Raw genomic sequence first — 16,137 nt, 5'->3', positions numbered from 1 at the left:
AAGCAGATGGTGGTGAACCCTATCAAGAATTATCCGAGCAAAGACCTTGCCTGGCACTGAGAGCAGCGTCACCCCTCCGAAGTTGTTGCAGTCTTGGCGATCACCCTTCCCTTTCCAGAGAGGGACAACAAGGCCCGTCTTCCAATCAGTTGGGATGATGCCTGTGTTCCAGGCAGAGCACAAAACTTTCCACCAGCCTTGAGAAGTTCAGCATGGATGCCACAGATCCCTGGAGCTTTACCCCGTTTCAACCGGTTCACCGCAGCCCGTGTTTCCACAAGCGAAGGTGGACCACAGTTGATTGGAGGGTCAGCAACAGGGATTGTAACACCCTTGACGTCCAACTCGACAGCTGGGGATCAGCCTGGTCCAACCACTCAAAGTAACCGGCACAGCGGGCCTTCACTTCAGACTCCTCTGTCAAGAGCCTACCACTCTCTGCTCTAACTGCAGTGCTCCGAGGGATGGGCTTGGATGCACGCAATGTGCCAATTCCCCTGTAAGCGGGACGAGAATCACCTGTCCACAGGTGATGCTCTACCCCTCACAGATTCCTCGAACATAGTCCTCCTTGCCACCCTTAGTGCACGTACAGTTTTACGCCTCAGCTCCCTGAACAGCTCAGCTCTGCCATTCAGCCTGGCCCTGCGACTCTGGTCAATGGTATCCAGTGTCCCTTGAGAGACAAAACTCTTCTTTGCCCTGCGGTGAGTTCCAAGACATCCACCGGCAACATCAAGGACGGTGATGTTGAAGGCACTCAACAACTCTTCAGGACCCCCCAAAGCACCCACACACCCCAAATGTCCACTCAGCCTGTCCGCAAACTCCTCAGCTACTCTCTCATCCTTGAGCTTGCCAACATCTAGCCAAGGCTGGGATGGTACCATTCTCCAGGATTTAAGGTACAGCTTAAGAGTTGCGACACAAGCCTGTGGTCAGTATTGAGGAACTGAGCACTCCGGTAGACCCTGCAGTTCTGGATCATCCTTCAGCGACCGTCAACGAGGACATGGTCAATCTCCTTTTCCACACCGCCAGTGTTGGAATACCAAGTCCAGCAATGAGCTTGTGGGTGCTGAAACCATGAACCAGCCACCCTAAGTCCATGACTTCTTGCAAAGTCAAATAACTTATTGCTATTCTGGTTCATAGTTCCTGACCCAATGCGACCAACACATGTCTCATAACCATCCCTATCAGTTCCAGTCGATGCATTGAAATCCCCCAAAACTAGAAGTGTATCTCGTCTGGGGCACTGATCAACCACAGACTCGAGCGTGGCGTAGAATGTGTCCTTCATGGTGAGGTCACTCGCCTCAGTCGGAGCATAAACAGAGACCAGGGAAGTGACACCTAAGGAGTGACGAATCCTTCGTCTCATAATGCGCTCGTTGACCGGTGTTACCTCAATTATCATTGGAGTCAGCTCATTGGACACAGCAACAGCAACTCCTTGGGAATGGTAACCATCAGAGCAACCATACCAATAGTAGGTGTAACCACCAACCATGATCTCGCCGCAATCCGGTCTCCGAACCTCAGAGAGTGCTGCACTACCGATGTCCAAACGCTTGAGCTCAGATGATAAGAGACAGGTGATCATCCTCTCTTAGGGATAGGACATTCCAGGCACCCACCCGAAGGGACCGCCTCAGGTTAACCCAAGGAGACCGCTGTCTTGTGGATGACACCTCAGCACCACTCCGACACATTCTCCCGCAATCTGACCCAGAGATGTTACCCCGTGGTTTCCCTCCTTTCATCAAAGATCGGGGGTCCCGAAGGCTTTGACCCAATCCGTCATCTGTTGAGCTGCCCTGCGAAGGGAAGCTGCACAGGAGGTACTCCCACGGAGTGGGTTTTCAGATTTTTTTGGTGTTTTGCGGAATGAAGGGTTTTACGATGGCCGGAATGCAAATCCTGCCACCAACCTCCTTATAAAAAGTACCCCAACTGCAGGAAGACGTCCGCAGACACAGTTGGGCACTAGATATGGATGGCCGTTGGCTCACAAGGAGCTCCTCCACCCTTCGACAGGTTTTGTTTTTAATCCTGCTGGGTGTCCATATCCAAACACCCTCCTCACGAGAAAACCTTGTGATGGAGACGGTTTAGTCGCCGACAACCCGACCATGGAACAGGTTAGTACAGGTTTACATGGTACCTGTAGCAGGTCACAGATCTTACCTGACCTGACATAAAGTGGTGTGTTGAGTGGTCTGGTGCAGCAATAAACAAGAAACTTATAAATGTGGACACAGAGCAGACCTAACCCAAAAATAACAACGATCTTCTGCAGGCTTGCTTACATATGATAGACAGGCACCAGGACACACAAACACACAGACACAGAAAACCCGATGAAGAGGGATTGAAGCAAGACAGGAGAGGAGTTGAGGCTACGGTCTCTCAGTACCTTTGTATAAATGATACGCAGTACCCGAACGTGCCACCAATATGTTTGGGGGGAGTTCCCCGCACCGCGGTACCCCCCCCCCCGACAGCTGGTGCATCGTCTCTCGCTTGGGGCAGCTCGCATCAAGAACGTGAGTGTGAAGGAGGGGCTTGAGTTGGGAGGGTGGAGTCAGCGTCGTGTGGGTGGAGAAGAGGAGGAGGAGCCCACTGATGACGACAGAAGGTGGAGTCGAGGTCCAGCTTGAGCAGAAGGCGAGGCAGGGCAGCAGAGAGAGAAAGAAGGATCCGCTCGGACCTTTATAGGCCCCGCTATGCAGGGCGGGGGGCCACCCCGAAGCTCGGTGACGTCACCCGAATCGGGCGCTCTGATTGGCCCCGACCCCCTGTGCGGCCCGGCTGCGATGGCCAGAAACTGCAACATTCCATTTCTGGCAAGATGACCCTACACCGCAAAGATGTTCAGCTCCGACCTCACGACATGATAAGAATCGCCCACACCGAACTCCGTGCCATGAATCACCTTGCAAGAACCCCCGGGCCGCGACCTGATGACACACCGCATGTATGATATTGTGGTACATCAGATGTATATTATGGCACACTACACGTATGATATTGTGACATATCGCATGTATGATATTGTTTTACACCACATGTATATTATGGCACACTACATGTATGATATTGTGACACACATGTATGATAGTGTGAAACATAACATGTATGATATTGTGACACCGCATGTATGATATTGTGACACACATGTATGATAGTGTGGAACACTACATGTATGATATTGTGACACACCACAAGTATGATATCGTGGAACACTATGTATGATATTGTGGTGACTGCATGTATGATATTGTGGCAGACCACATGTATGATATTGTGGCACATGACACATATGATATTGTGACACCACATGTATGATAGTGACACACCACATATATGATATTGTGACACGTCACATGTATGATATTGTGACACACCACATGTATGATATTGTGGCACACTACACGTATGATATTGACATATTGCATGTATGATATTGTGTTACACCACATGTATATGACACACGCATGTATGATATTGTGACACATGTATGATATTGTGACACATGTATGATATTGTGGCACACATCTATGATAGTGACACACATCTATGATATTGTGACACACCACATGTATGATATTGTGACACCGCAATGACCGCATGTATGAAATTGTGACACACATGTATGATATTGACACACCGCATGAATGATATTGTGACACACATGTATGATAGTATGGAACACTACATGTTTGATATTGTGACACCACAAGTATGATATCGTGGAACACTGTATGTATGATATTGTGACACACTGCATGCATAATATTGTGACACCACAAGTATGATATTGTGACACACCACATGTATGATATTGTTACGAATCTTCCGACCGCCCAGCGTGCGAACAGCCGCTTTGGCCAATGGCGGCCGTCTTGCCCACTGGACGGACAATTCAGTCACGACCTTCCGGAACAACGCCGGAAACCAGTCACGGGTGTGCTCCAAACGCACACCACGGCCTCGTCAACACTCTACCTGTGCGTGACAGGGTCAATCACCGAATTGTCGATATACCTAATTATTTGTGCAGGCAGCCTTCCGAGACCGTACCTCAGCGAGGTCTGCTTGGACACGAACCGCTTAAGCGGTTCGTTCCGTTCTGTGATAACCAAGCAGTGCATTATCGGGAGACCTCGCTGGACCTAATTAATTTATTTGCTATTACAAAGCCCGCTATTATTCCGAGAGCAAGATAGCAGTTCAATTGGGGAAAAAGGACATGACCAACGGGTTAACATTCACACAAGGACATTTATTTATAATGTACACGTGAACAGGGATGCAACGAATGGGGGAAGGGGACAAGACACGAGCAAGGTAAAAGCACTACAACCGTCTATGATTATTATTCACAAGCACTTACACAGTTCTACTTTCAGGACACAGCGCCACAACATTCACACAAATAAATTAAGAAAAGACCCCTTCAGAGACAAGGGGGTCAGACTGGACCCGTAGGTCTTTATTACGTGGGACTTGGCGGACCGAAGGAGTCCCACGAGACCGTTGCAGGTTACCTCCACCCTCGTGGTGCCTCGATGGGGCGACCCGCGACGCTCTTTCCCCACAGCAGCTAGCGTAGCCGCGGTTGCGCCCAGGCCTTGCCAGGCGGCCGGGTGTCGGGCCTCAGCCGGCGACGCGCTGAGAGGAACGAACGGGTTTGGATGCTCTTTCAAAGTTGATGCTCTTTGTAAGAACCCGTCCGTTCCTCCGCAACGCTCGGAGTGTCCCGAAGCCCGATCACCTCAGACCGTTTGGCGCTGGCTGGCGAGCTCTCTCCGGCTCTCACCACACGATCGTGCAGGTCTGCTCGGCACTGCAGGCCCAGCCACGCTCTCTGCCTCGCGTGTCCTCCACTCCCCTGGACTTCGCCCCGCCTGTGCTCCTCCGGCTCCAGACTTCTCCGACCGCCTCCAGACTACACCGATGACTACGACTTCGAATTGGCGCTCCGTTTGGCCTTTTATAGGGTTGGTGAGACGAGATCTGACCTCCGCTCTCTGACCTCTGACCTCCACAGGCCCCGCCCATCTTTCTCCTGTGATCCGATTTCCGAGGCGAAGCTTGAACAGAGCGGACGTGCGTGAAATCACCAAACTTGCGCTCTCTGACATCTGACATCCACAGGCCCCGCCCCTTTTTCTCCTGTGATCCGATTTCCGAGGCGAAGCTTTTACAGAGCGGACGTGCGTGAAATCACCATTGCTGGTGACAACGAAACCCCCGCGTCGGTTTGCAGCGACACTGTTCGCTGGGGACTTGCCGCGGCTGGTACACTACATGTCGCTTCAGGGATGAAGGTGAGGCGATGTTATTTGGGTGGGGGAGATGCGGTTTCGGAGATGGTGGGGAGATGGCGTTGTTATGAAGGCGGTGTGGAGAGGGTGGTTGGTGGTTGAGGTGATCGTGGTTGAGGTGATCATGGTTGTTGTGGTTGGTGGTTGAGGCGATCGTGGTTGGTGTTGTGGCGTGGAGAAGCTGGTTGGTCGTTGGTGTTGTGGTTGGTCCAAAATAACGAGAGTAAAGAAAAACGGCTAACTCAAAGATCACAGCCCGGGAGACACTAATAATTCCCATTAAACAACGGTGGGGAAATCTAAATGAACACGGGCTTATCGGCAAAACTTAACCAAGGACCTATATGGTGTTCTGCGAATTTCCACAGCCGGAACAGTATTGTGACACACCGCATGTATGATATTGTGGAACACTACATGTATGATATTGTGATACACTACATGTATGATATTGTGGAACACCACATGTATCATATTGTGACACACCACATGTACGATATTGTAACACACCGCATGTATGATTTTGTGGAACACTACATGTATGATTTTGTGACACACCACATGTATGATATTGTGGAACACCACATGTATGATATTGTGACACAACATGTAAGATATTGTGACACTACATGTAAGATATTGTGACACTCTACATGTATGATATTGTGACACCACATGTATGATATTGTGATACACTTACGATATTGTGACACACCGCATGCATGATATTGTGATGCACATGTATGATATTGTGATGCACATGTATGATATTGTGACACATGTACGATATTGTGACACAACACATGTATGATATTGTGATACACTACACGTTTGATATTGTGATACACTACACGTGTGATATTGTGATACGCTACACGTGTGATATTGTGATACACCACACGTATGATATTGTGATACACCACACGTATGATATTGTGACACACCACACGTATGATATTGTGAGACACCGCATGTATGATATTGTGTTGCACCGCCTGTATGATATTGTGTTGCACCGCATGTGTGATATTGTGGAACACCGCATGTGTGATATTGTGGAACACCGCATGTGTGATATTGTGATACTCCGCATGTGTGATATTGTGATACACCGCATGTGTGATATTGTGATACTCCGCATGTGCAATATTGTGATACACCGCATGAGTGATACTGTGGAACACTACGTGTATGATATTGTGATACACTACATGTATGATATTGTGGAACACTACATGTATGATATTGTGATACTCCGCATGTATGATATTGTGATACTTCGCATGTATGATATTGTGATACTCCGCATGTATGATATTGTGATACTCTGCATGTATGATATTGTGATACTCCACATGTGTGATATTGTGGAACACTACATGTATGATATTGTGATACTCCGCATGTATGATATTGTGACACCACATGTATATTGTGGAACACTACATGTATGATATTGATACACCACATGTATGATATTGTGATACACCACATGTATGATATTGTGATACACCACATTTATGATATTGTAATACACCAAATGTATGATATTGTGATACACCACATGTATGATATTGTGGAACACTACTTGTATGATATTGTGATACACCACATTTATGATATTGTAATACACCACATTTATGATATTGTAATACACCACATGTATGATATTGTGATACACCACATGTATGATATTGTGGAACACTACTTGTATGATATTGTGATACACGACATGTATGATATTTTGATACACTACATGTATGATATTGTGATACACCACATGTATGATATTGTGATACACCACATTTATGATATTGTAATACACCAAATGTATGATATTGTGATACACCACATGTATGATATTGTGGAACACTACTTGTATGATATTGTGATACACGACATGTATGATATTTTGATACACTACATGTATGATATTGTGGAACACTACATGTATGATATTGTGATACACCGCATGTGTGATGCGAAACAAGTGCACCAATGGGATCATCGCAACTGGTACTGTGTGGTCGAGAGCACATCCATGGTTCTGTGGTGCAGCCCCTCTCACATCGGTGCCGTGACGTGATCATAGGTGTTGGTAATTCCCATTTCAATGAATTTTTTCACGTAATTGTGGTAATTTTTAATTTGAATTTCGTGCTGATGTTCATCTCGTACACACCTCGTGCTTGTGCTGCTCCAATCTGAGCCGTACGCGCATGTCATTCACACGAGCCGAGCTGTTCATAGTGGAGCAGAGAAAGTCTCGCACAATGCTCTTTCCAATTAAAATTCCCTAAGAATTCCCAAGCAAGCCGTGAGTTTCACTCACAAATGTGTGAATGTTCTCATGACGGATCTTCTGCTGCGGGAGATTACAACACGTCATACCACCTGACGTTTTATTGATTAGTGGCCAACTTATCGTAACCTTCTTAACACCTCCGTATCCGCAACCGCTTCCCTGCATCCACTAAACACACCTACTCCTACCCAACACATCCTTTCCTCGCCCCACTTTCTAAAAGCTTAATATGCTGCTGTCACTAACTATCAACACATCCTTCCCTTACTCGATAGATTGCACAAATATTATAGCCACCGTTCATTACATCGCGAATTATATCCTATTGTAATAATAATAATGAGAAATAATTTGATATCAAGCTTATACTGTGGAGTCGAGGTGTGCATAAATAAAGTAATTGGAGGATCGGGATATTTATCCGACACACCAACTTACTACAAAAAGATCCCAACACAAGATGATACCACAATAGGCCTGTTGCAGCTGACCCACATCGATACCCCGCCCGTCAATCCCAACCAAATCACCCAATCCATGAGCACACTCACCTTCCATGCCTGTTGTTGTCGTAACGATTAAGATGGCTGGCTTCAAATCTTAGGGTCTTGTGTCCGAGCCCCTGTCCAGGTTGAAACACCAGGTGGGTGGACTCAGCCTGTCATCCTTCTGGGGTTGGCAAAATGGGCACCATCTTACTGGTAACACTGGTAACAGGGGCATTGCATAAACAGCACAGCTGCGCTTCCAGAAAAAGACGCAACCAACAGCCACAGGTTGTATATGAAGATATTGTGACAACAACAACTCACCTTCCATGGCAAGAACCCCACCCACACCAAACACCCTCTCACATTGTGATGCAATGTCTGGCCTACAAAGAGCCACTTCGCCAGTTTATAGTCGAGTTGGGAATGAAACCCAGACGAGACAGCTAAAACATAAGCTTCTACAGAATACAACCTCAGACTCCAACAGACACTCTTCGAGAAGAGGGGAGTGATTCAGTGACTATGCAATCATATTTTGCAAGGACACAGGATGAACAAGAGAGAAGAAGACACAACTGTATGGTGTGGGTGTGTGCTCTTCACTGGAGTGAAGCATGGGCAACGCAGGCTGGTCTTACAGGTTGGCAGAGATGCCAATGATGCTTTTCAGCAGGGTCACCCTTCAGATTGTGTCTGAACAGGGTAAACATCGTAACCACAGCACATTTAATACTGGATGATACTTCATTTTAGAGCTCTTGGGACCAGACAGTGCATGCCGAGGACTACAAACATCGATATTCACTCAATTTCGAGTTATGTGCATTTTTGTAATGCATACTGGTGGTGAATAAGCTCAGTCATTGGTTCACACAATTACCCTAAGTATATATAGTGTTACGGCTTTCCTTGGTCGCTTGGCCTTCTCCACGGCCTGGTCAATCAGGCCTGGCCGACGACGCTGCAGAGGAGCGAACGGGCCTTGCTCTCTTAGAGTTGATGCTCTTTTAGGACCCATTCACTCCTCAGCACCGCTCGAAGCTTTCAGGGACGTCTGCCCGGACCGCGACGCAGCTCGCTCGACCCCCGCTCTCCACGCTCAACTGGCCCACGGAACTGAACCACTTGACTTCTCCCGTTGTGTCTCGATCCCACCCAACTCGCCACTCGCTGTTGCGACTCCGCCCTTTTTATCAGGTGGGGGTGCCCACCCTTCGAACCTTCACCCGAGGCTGGCTCCGCCGACTTTCACCTCTGCCCTTTCACCCCTTTTGGAAACCCCATTTCTGATTGGCCAGTCCTTTCCAAGGCAGACCTCATCTTGATCCGAATATGCAAATCAGCCGCTTCACGGCTTGTTTGGACACAGACGGTAGAATGTGGCCTCCAATGCGGCGTGGCGTGCCTGTGTCAACGGCATTTTGCCGCTGTCGCTGAGGAGGGCGTGATGGTGTCGCGATGTTGATGGCGCTGTCGAGAAGATGGTGGTGTTGTGGAGATGTCAAAAATAAAAGACAAAAGAATAACGGCTACCTCAAAGATTCACTGCCTGGCACAGGAACAAGATCCGTTATAAATCGGTGGGGGAATCTAACCTGAAACACATACTTATCGAAATAACTGATCTCTGGGGAACCTGAATGGTATTCTGTGAATTTCCACAACCGTAGCACTACCCCTCCCCTTTTTACAGACTCGTCCAGAGTCGTCAAATGTTCGTGGGCCTTCATATGTAAGTTCTCCCCTAATACGTTTTACCTTCGGATCCCTGAGTGCGACATTTGGTGTATGGGTCCCAAAAATAAGTAACCTATGGGCTGTGCAACTACCTAAACAAATTCACTCATTCGGACACTTATCTAAATTGCCGGCACTACGACAAACATGCAGGGGGAGCAAAAATCATTTACAATTTTACTGTAACCTTATAAATTTACACTAAACCATGGCCCAGGACTGACGGACTCTGTGGGAAAAAGTACATAGCAATGCCAACGGTTTTTCAGGTGGGTGAGTGCTCAGCAGCTTGAAGGCAAGACGTCTTCGGGGCCGTGTTCAAAATGGCCCCCTTCTGGTACATTTCTTCAGCTGTTTGTTTTTTGTTTCTTCAGCTGCTGAAGGCAATTCACCCCAACCCGGTGGCTATGCGCCACCCCACAGGCCATTCTTGAAGCAGGGAGCCAGGCTGCCCAAATGCAGTCTCTGGCTCATGAAATGAATGCAGGAATGAACACCAGTGCAGGGAGGTAGCCAGCTGCCCAATGCAGTCCCAGGCTCCTCCCTGCGATGAACTGGATGGACATGGACGCAAGCAAACACAATGGTCGACGGGGCTGCCTGCAGGGCAGTCCCCGCAACTTGCGCGACGATCCTGGTGCACATGGTGATGGAATGGGCACAGGGGCAAATGCAAGAATACAAGGGTAGGAGGCATGGGGTTCTGGCAGAGGCAGGCAGACAAGGCATGGCGAAGCTGGAACAGGCCGCTGTAGCACAACTGGCCGGCAGGTGAAGCTGGCCGGCCTCGTCTCATTCTGGGAGGGAGTGTGGTCACTCTGAAGGCAGGTTCGGACCTACCCTACGGTCTCCCCCCCCCAACCTATCGCCTTTGCCTGTCTCTGTCCATACCCACACCCTTAGTTTGCAAAACCAATTTTAGCCCCATGTTATTTTTTTATTATTGTTTTTTTCTCTTTATTCACTTTTATAAATCGTCCCGAACTCCCTTTATTGTCTCTGTCTGGCTAACCTCTCGTCATCTTAGCCTACTCCCAATCCCTATGTTCCCTTCCTGGAGGGGAATAAGGGAGAGGCTAGCGTCCTGTCTTGAGACCCCACAAAGCCACAGAATAACCTCCCTCAGATTTCAGCGATCTTTTACCACGGTGAGTCCAGCGGCCTACCGAGAGTGAAGGGATGGCTGGTGCGAACATTTCCCTATCTACACTAACATATATTCCACTTTAAACTGCCCCGGGGCTTTCCAAAAACGCCTCTAACTTTAACTATTGATTCTACCAACCAAGATTCCCATCGCCTGTGTTGGTGTCCTCACAAATTTGGGCCTTGCCCTCAAATTTTCCTTCGTGCCCTTGCACGGTTTCGTGGCTGGGCAGTGCGGCTCACTTGGCAGGAACTATCCTCTGCCGAATCTCCAACCACTGCACCCCCAGGCCCTGAGACTGTCTCCGAGCCTACCAGCTCCCTATGACCTGGGGAGTGCCCTCCATGGCTACTCCCCCTCGACGGTCACTTGGCAGGCTGGTGCCACGGGCCCCTTTTCCCTGGGTGCCCGTGCCCACGACACTTCCCACACGGCCATTGGCTACGGGTCCCGCTTCATGCGGGCCCAACCGTGCCCACTACGCTATCCCGGCCCCTCTTTGGCCCTTGGCCTACCGCGGCCGACTAGTCCGGTGCCCGGGGTGTCCACTAAGCGATACTCACCGTTCGCAGCCACGCTCCCAGCCCGTCAACAGGACTCCGGCAACCCTCCAAACGGGTTTCGGGCCTACACTCGCACCAAGAGAAAAATGACCTCCATTTTGTAAATTTGGCTAACCCACTAGCTGACTTTTCTCTGACCCTGAGGTCCCTTGGGTGGGAATCACTCCTCCCCCACAATCACTCATCGCACCATGCATACCACATTCACCCCATTCACACAGGCCCTCACTCATTCATCATACACCTTCCATTTCATTTCATCGCTCACATCACTGAACACTGCCATTCCACTAACTAGCCGCCTTCGCAACCTCATGCTCCCTCGTCATCCCTTATACTCATGCACGTTCCATTTAACTCTATGTAGCTAAGCTAGGTCCCCACTACACATTCAAAGTCTGTCAGTGTCTCCAAAATCCATTTTCTAAATCTAACCTAACATTCCCACTAACTGACCTCGCCATGTTACTCACGTGCGCCATTTCACCCATGCACGCCATGTTACTCATCCTAGCAATTTCACTCTGGCACGCCATGTTACTCACGCTCACCATTTCACCCACGCACGCCATGTTACTCACTTGCGCCATTTCACCCACGCACGCCATGTTACTCACTTGCGCCATTTCACCCATGCACGCCATGTTACTCACTTGCGCCATTTCACCCATGCACGCCATGTTACTCACTTGCGCCATTTCACCCATGCACGCCATGTTACTCACGCTCGCCATTTCACCCATGCACGCCATGTTACTCACTTGCGCCATTTCACCCATGCACGCCATGTTACTCACGCTCACCATTTCACCCACGCACGCCATGTTACTCACTTGCGCCATTTCACCCACGCACGCCATGTTACTCACTTGCGCCATTTCACCCACGCACGCCATGTTACTCACGTGCACCATTTCACCCATGCACGCCATGTTACTCACGCTCGCCATTTCACCCATGCACGCCATGTTACTCACGTGTGCCATTTCACCCATGCACGCCATGTTACTCACGTGCGCCATTTCACCCAAGCTCGCCATGTTACTCACGTGCGCCATTTCACCCACGCACGCCATGTTACTCACGTGCGTCATTTCACCCACGGACGCCATGTTACTCACGCTCGCCATTTCACCCACGCACGCCATGTTACTCACGTGTGCCATTTCACCCACGCACGCCACGTTACTCACGTGCCCCATTTCACCACGCTCACCATGTTACTCACGTGCGCCATTTCACCCACGCTCGCCATGTTACTCACGTGCGCCATTTCACCCACACATGCCATGTTACCCACGTGCGCCATTTCAGCCACGCACGCCATGTTACTCACGTCAGTCATTTCAGCCACGCACGCCATGTTACTCACGTCAGTCATTTCAGCCACGCACGCCATGTTACTCACGTGCGCCATTTCACCCACGCACGCCATGTCACTCACGCTCGCCATTTCACCCACGCATGCCATGTTACTCACGTGCGCCATTTCAGCCACGCACGCCATGTTACTCACGTGCGCCATTTCAGCCACGCACGCCATGTTACTCACGTGCGTCGTTTCAGCCACGCACGCCATGTCACTCACGTGCGCCGTTTCACCCACGCACGCCATGTCACTCACGCTCACCATTTCACCCACGCGCGCCATTTCACACATGCACGCCATGTTACTCACATGCGCCATTTCACCCATGCACGCCATGTTACTCACGTGCACCATTTCATCCATGCACGCCATGTTACTCACGTGCACCATATCACCCATGCACGCCATGTTACTCACGTGCGCCATTTCACCCATGCACTCCATGTTACTCACGAGCGCCATTTCACCCACGCACGCCATGTTACTCACGCGCGCCATTTCACCCACGCACGCCATGTTACTCACGTGCGCCATTTCACCCACGCACGCCATGTTACTCACGTGCGCCATTTCACCCACGCACGCCATGTTACTCACGTGCGCCATTTCACCCACGCACGCCATGTTACTCACGTGCGCCATTTCACCCACGCACGCCATGTTACTCACGTGCGCCATTTCACCCACGCACGCCATGTTACTCACGTGCGCCATTTCACCCACGCACGCCATGTTACTCACGCTCGCCATGTTACTCACGTGCGCCATTTCACCCACGCACGCCATGTTACTCACGTGCGCCATTTCACCCACGCACGCCATGTTACTCACGCTCGCCATGTTACTCACGTGCGCCATTTCACCCACGCACGCCATGTTACTCACGTGCGCCATTTCACCCACGCACGCCATGTTACTCACGCTCGCCATGTTACTCACGTGCGCCATTTCACCCACGCACGCCATGTTACTCACGTGCGCCATTTCACCCACGCACGCCATGTTACTCACGCTCGCCATGTTACTCACGTGCGCCATTTCACCCACGCACGCCATGTTACTCACGTGCGCCATTTCACCCACGCACACCATGTTACTCACGCTCGCCATGTTACTCACGTGCACCATTTCACCCACGCACGCCATGTTACTCACGTGCGCCATGTAACTCACGTGCGCTATTTCACCCACGCACGCCATATTACTCACGTGCGCCATTTCACCCACGCACGCCATGTTACCCACGCACGCCATGTTACTCAAGTGCGCCATTTCACCCACGCTCGCCATGTTACTCATGTGCGCCATTTCACCCACGCACGCCATGTTACTCACGTGCGCCATTTCACCCACAGTCGCCATGTTACTCACGTGCGCCATTTCCCCCATGCACGCCATGTTACTCACGTGCCCCATTTCACCCACGCACGCCACGTTACTCACGTGCGCCATTTCACCCACGCACGCCACGTTACTCACGTGCGCCATTTCACCCACGCTCACCATGTTACTCACGTGCGCCATTTCACCCACGCTCACCATGTTACTCACGTGCGCCATTTCACCCACGCTCGCCATGTTACTCACGTGCGATTTGAAGAAAAAAGGACAGAGCATAGGAGTGTGGGTGAGGTTGGGGGGGGGGGCAGAGTAAGGATAGAGTTGAGAAAGGGGAATTGAAGCTTTGGGGGAAGGGATGGTTGAGGATTTAGGGTTGGGAGGGGGGGTTGAGGATTTGAAGAAGAAAGGGGGTTGGAGGGCAGAGAGTTGGAGTGGGGGTGGGGGCAGAGATGGAACAGAGTTGGGAAAGGATGGTGAGACCTAGGGGGTGTTGAGGAGTTGGTGTTGGGAGGAGAGGTTGAGGACTTTAAGCAAGAAGAAAATGGGAGCTGTGGACCTGGCGGGGGGTAGTTGAGGACTTGGAGTTGGGAGGGGGTATGTAGATTTGAAGTTGGGAGGGCAGACTTGGTATAGGGGGTTGTGGCCTTTTTTTGGTGGGGGGGGGAAGGATTGAGGGGGAGGGGGGGATGTGACAGAGTTGTGATGTGGGGTGTTGAGGACTTGGGGTTGTGAGGGGGTTTGAAGATGAGTACTTTGGCCTTGGAGGGGAGTTGAGGACTTGAAGACACAATGTACATTATGTATAATTTCTGCAGTTCCCTGCTATTATGCTGTCAAAAGACATTCCCAGCAAACTCACTAAATATTCCAATATATCTTGTTGCAATTTGGGGGAATCCCAGAGAGTTCCTCATATAGTTAGAGCTAGATATTTTGTAATACATTATTTAATTGAATGTCCGATGTTCATGTAGTTATATTTGCATTGCGTATGTATTAGATAGAGGTCCCCCCCCCACCCCACCCCTTTTCCCAATTGTTTCCAACTCCTGCAGCTCATCGTGTTGAATTGTTGTTTCCTGATCTATCTAATCCCTCCACCCACCCACCCCCCCCCCGGTCTGAACTCACCGTAATTCAGGCATCTTTTCTGGTCCAAAACCGGATCAGAAATGATACACGCCCACCAAAGTCCCACCACACATCCGGCAACAACATTACCAGTGTATAGCCATTCACTCTTGTGTCGAGACATCCAGCCATCAATCATGCCAACAGTGATGCCTGCCATGCAGGACTATGTAAACCATCTGTCTCGTCGAGACTTCGTTTCAAATAGGATATCTGTGTTTGACGATAAGCCTGATAAATTCAGGAGATGGTGTGCGGCCTTCCAGAACATTATCAGAGGAGTACCACTCGCATCCCTTGAGCAGCTTAAGTGTTCAACGCTGGTAATCCTTTCTTTCTGAAAACTTTCTGAAACTTTCTGAAAACTTATGCTGTGTTGGATGACCAGACAAATCGGTCTCTGGGCTGCAGCGAACTTTTGACTACTTCAACGTGACAAATAATCTTGTCTCTCAAAACCTGCTTTGGAACTATGGCAGCCATTTGTCGGCATATCAGGAAACTAGTCATCAAATCTTTTGAGGAAATCGTCAACCTGCTGCGCCTGGAGTGAACCGAGTGTAATGCTATTCCTTGTAATTCCTCCGAGATTCCAATACCAGAGGTCGCAAGGCTCCAATCACATGTAAGTCTTATCGCTGAAATGTTCCCCGAATCTGATCCAGAAGCGACCATCTTGCTGTTAATTAGACGAGATGCTCCTCAGCTGCTTAAGGTCAG

General features: G+C 49.7%; 1 long non-coding RNA gene across 1 annotated transcript in view; it reads left to right on the top strand.

Annotated features, from left to right (window-relative positions):
- Window positions 1–2,679: 2,679 nt before the first annotated feature.
- The window catches only part of LOC147016025 (uncharacterized), a 39,137-nt gene continuing 25,679 nt past the window's right edge, over window positions 2,680–16,137 (top strand). The window contains exon 1 of the long non-coding RNA XR_015049978.1: window positions 2,680–2,980. This is a non-coding gene — a long non-coding RNA (uncharacterized LOC147016025). The remainder of the gene's footprint in view (window positions 2,981–16,137) is intronic.

Source organism: Eptatretus burgeri, chromosome 12 (assembly GCF_056783735.1).
Source record: "Eptatretus burgeri isolate ZD-2024b chromosome 12, Ebu_testis_v1, whole genome shotgun sequence".
Lineage (NCBI taxonomy): Eukaryota > Metazoa > Chordata > Myxini > Myxiniformes > Myxinidae > Eptatretus > Eptatretus burgeri.
This window is presented reverse-complemented; position numbering and strand designations above follow the sequence as displayed.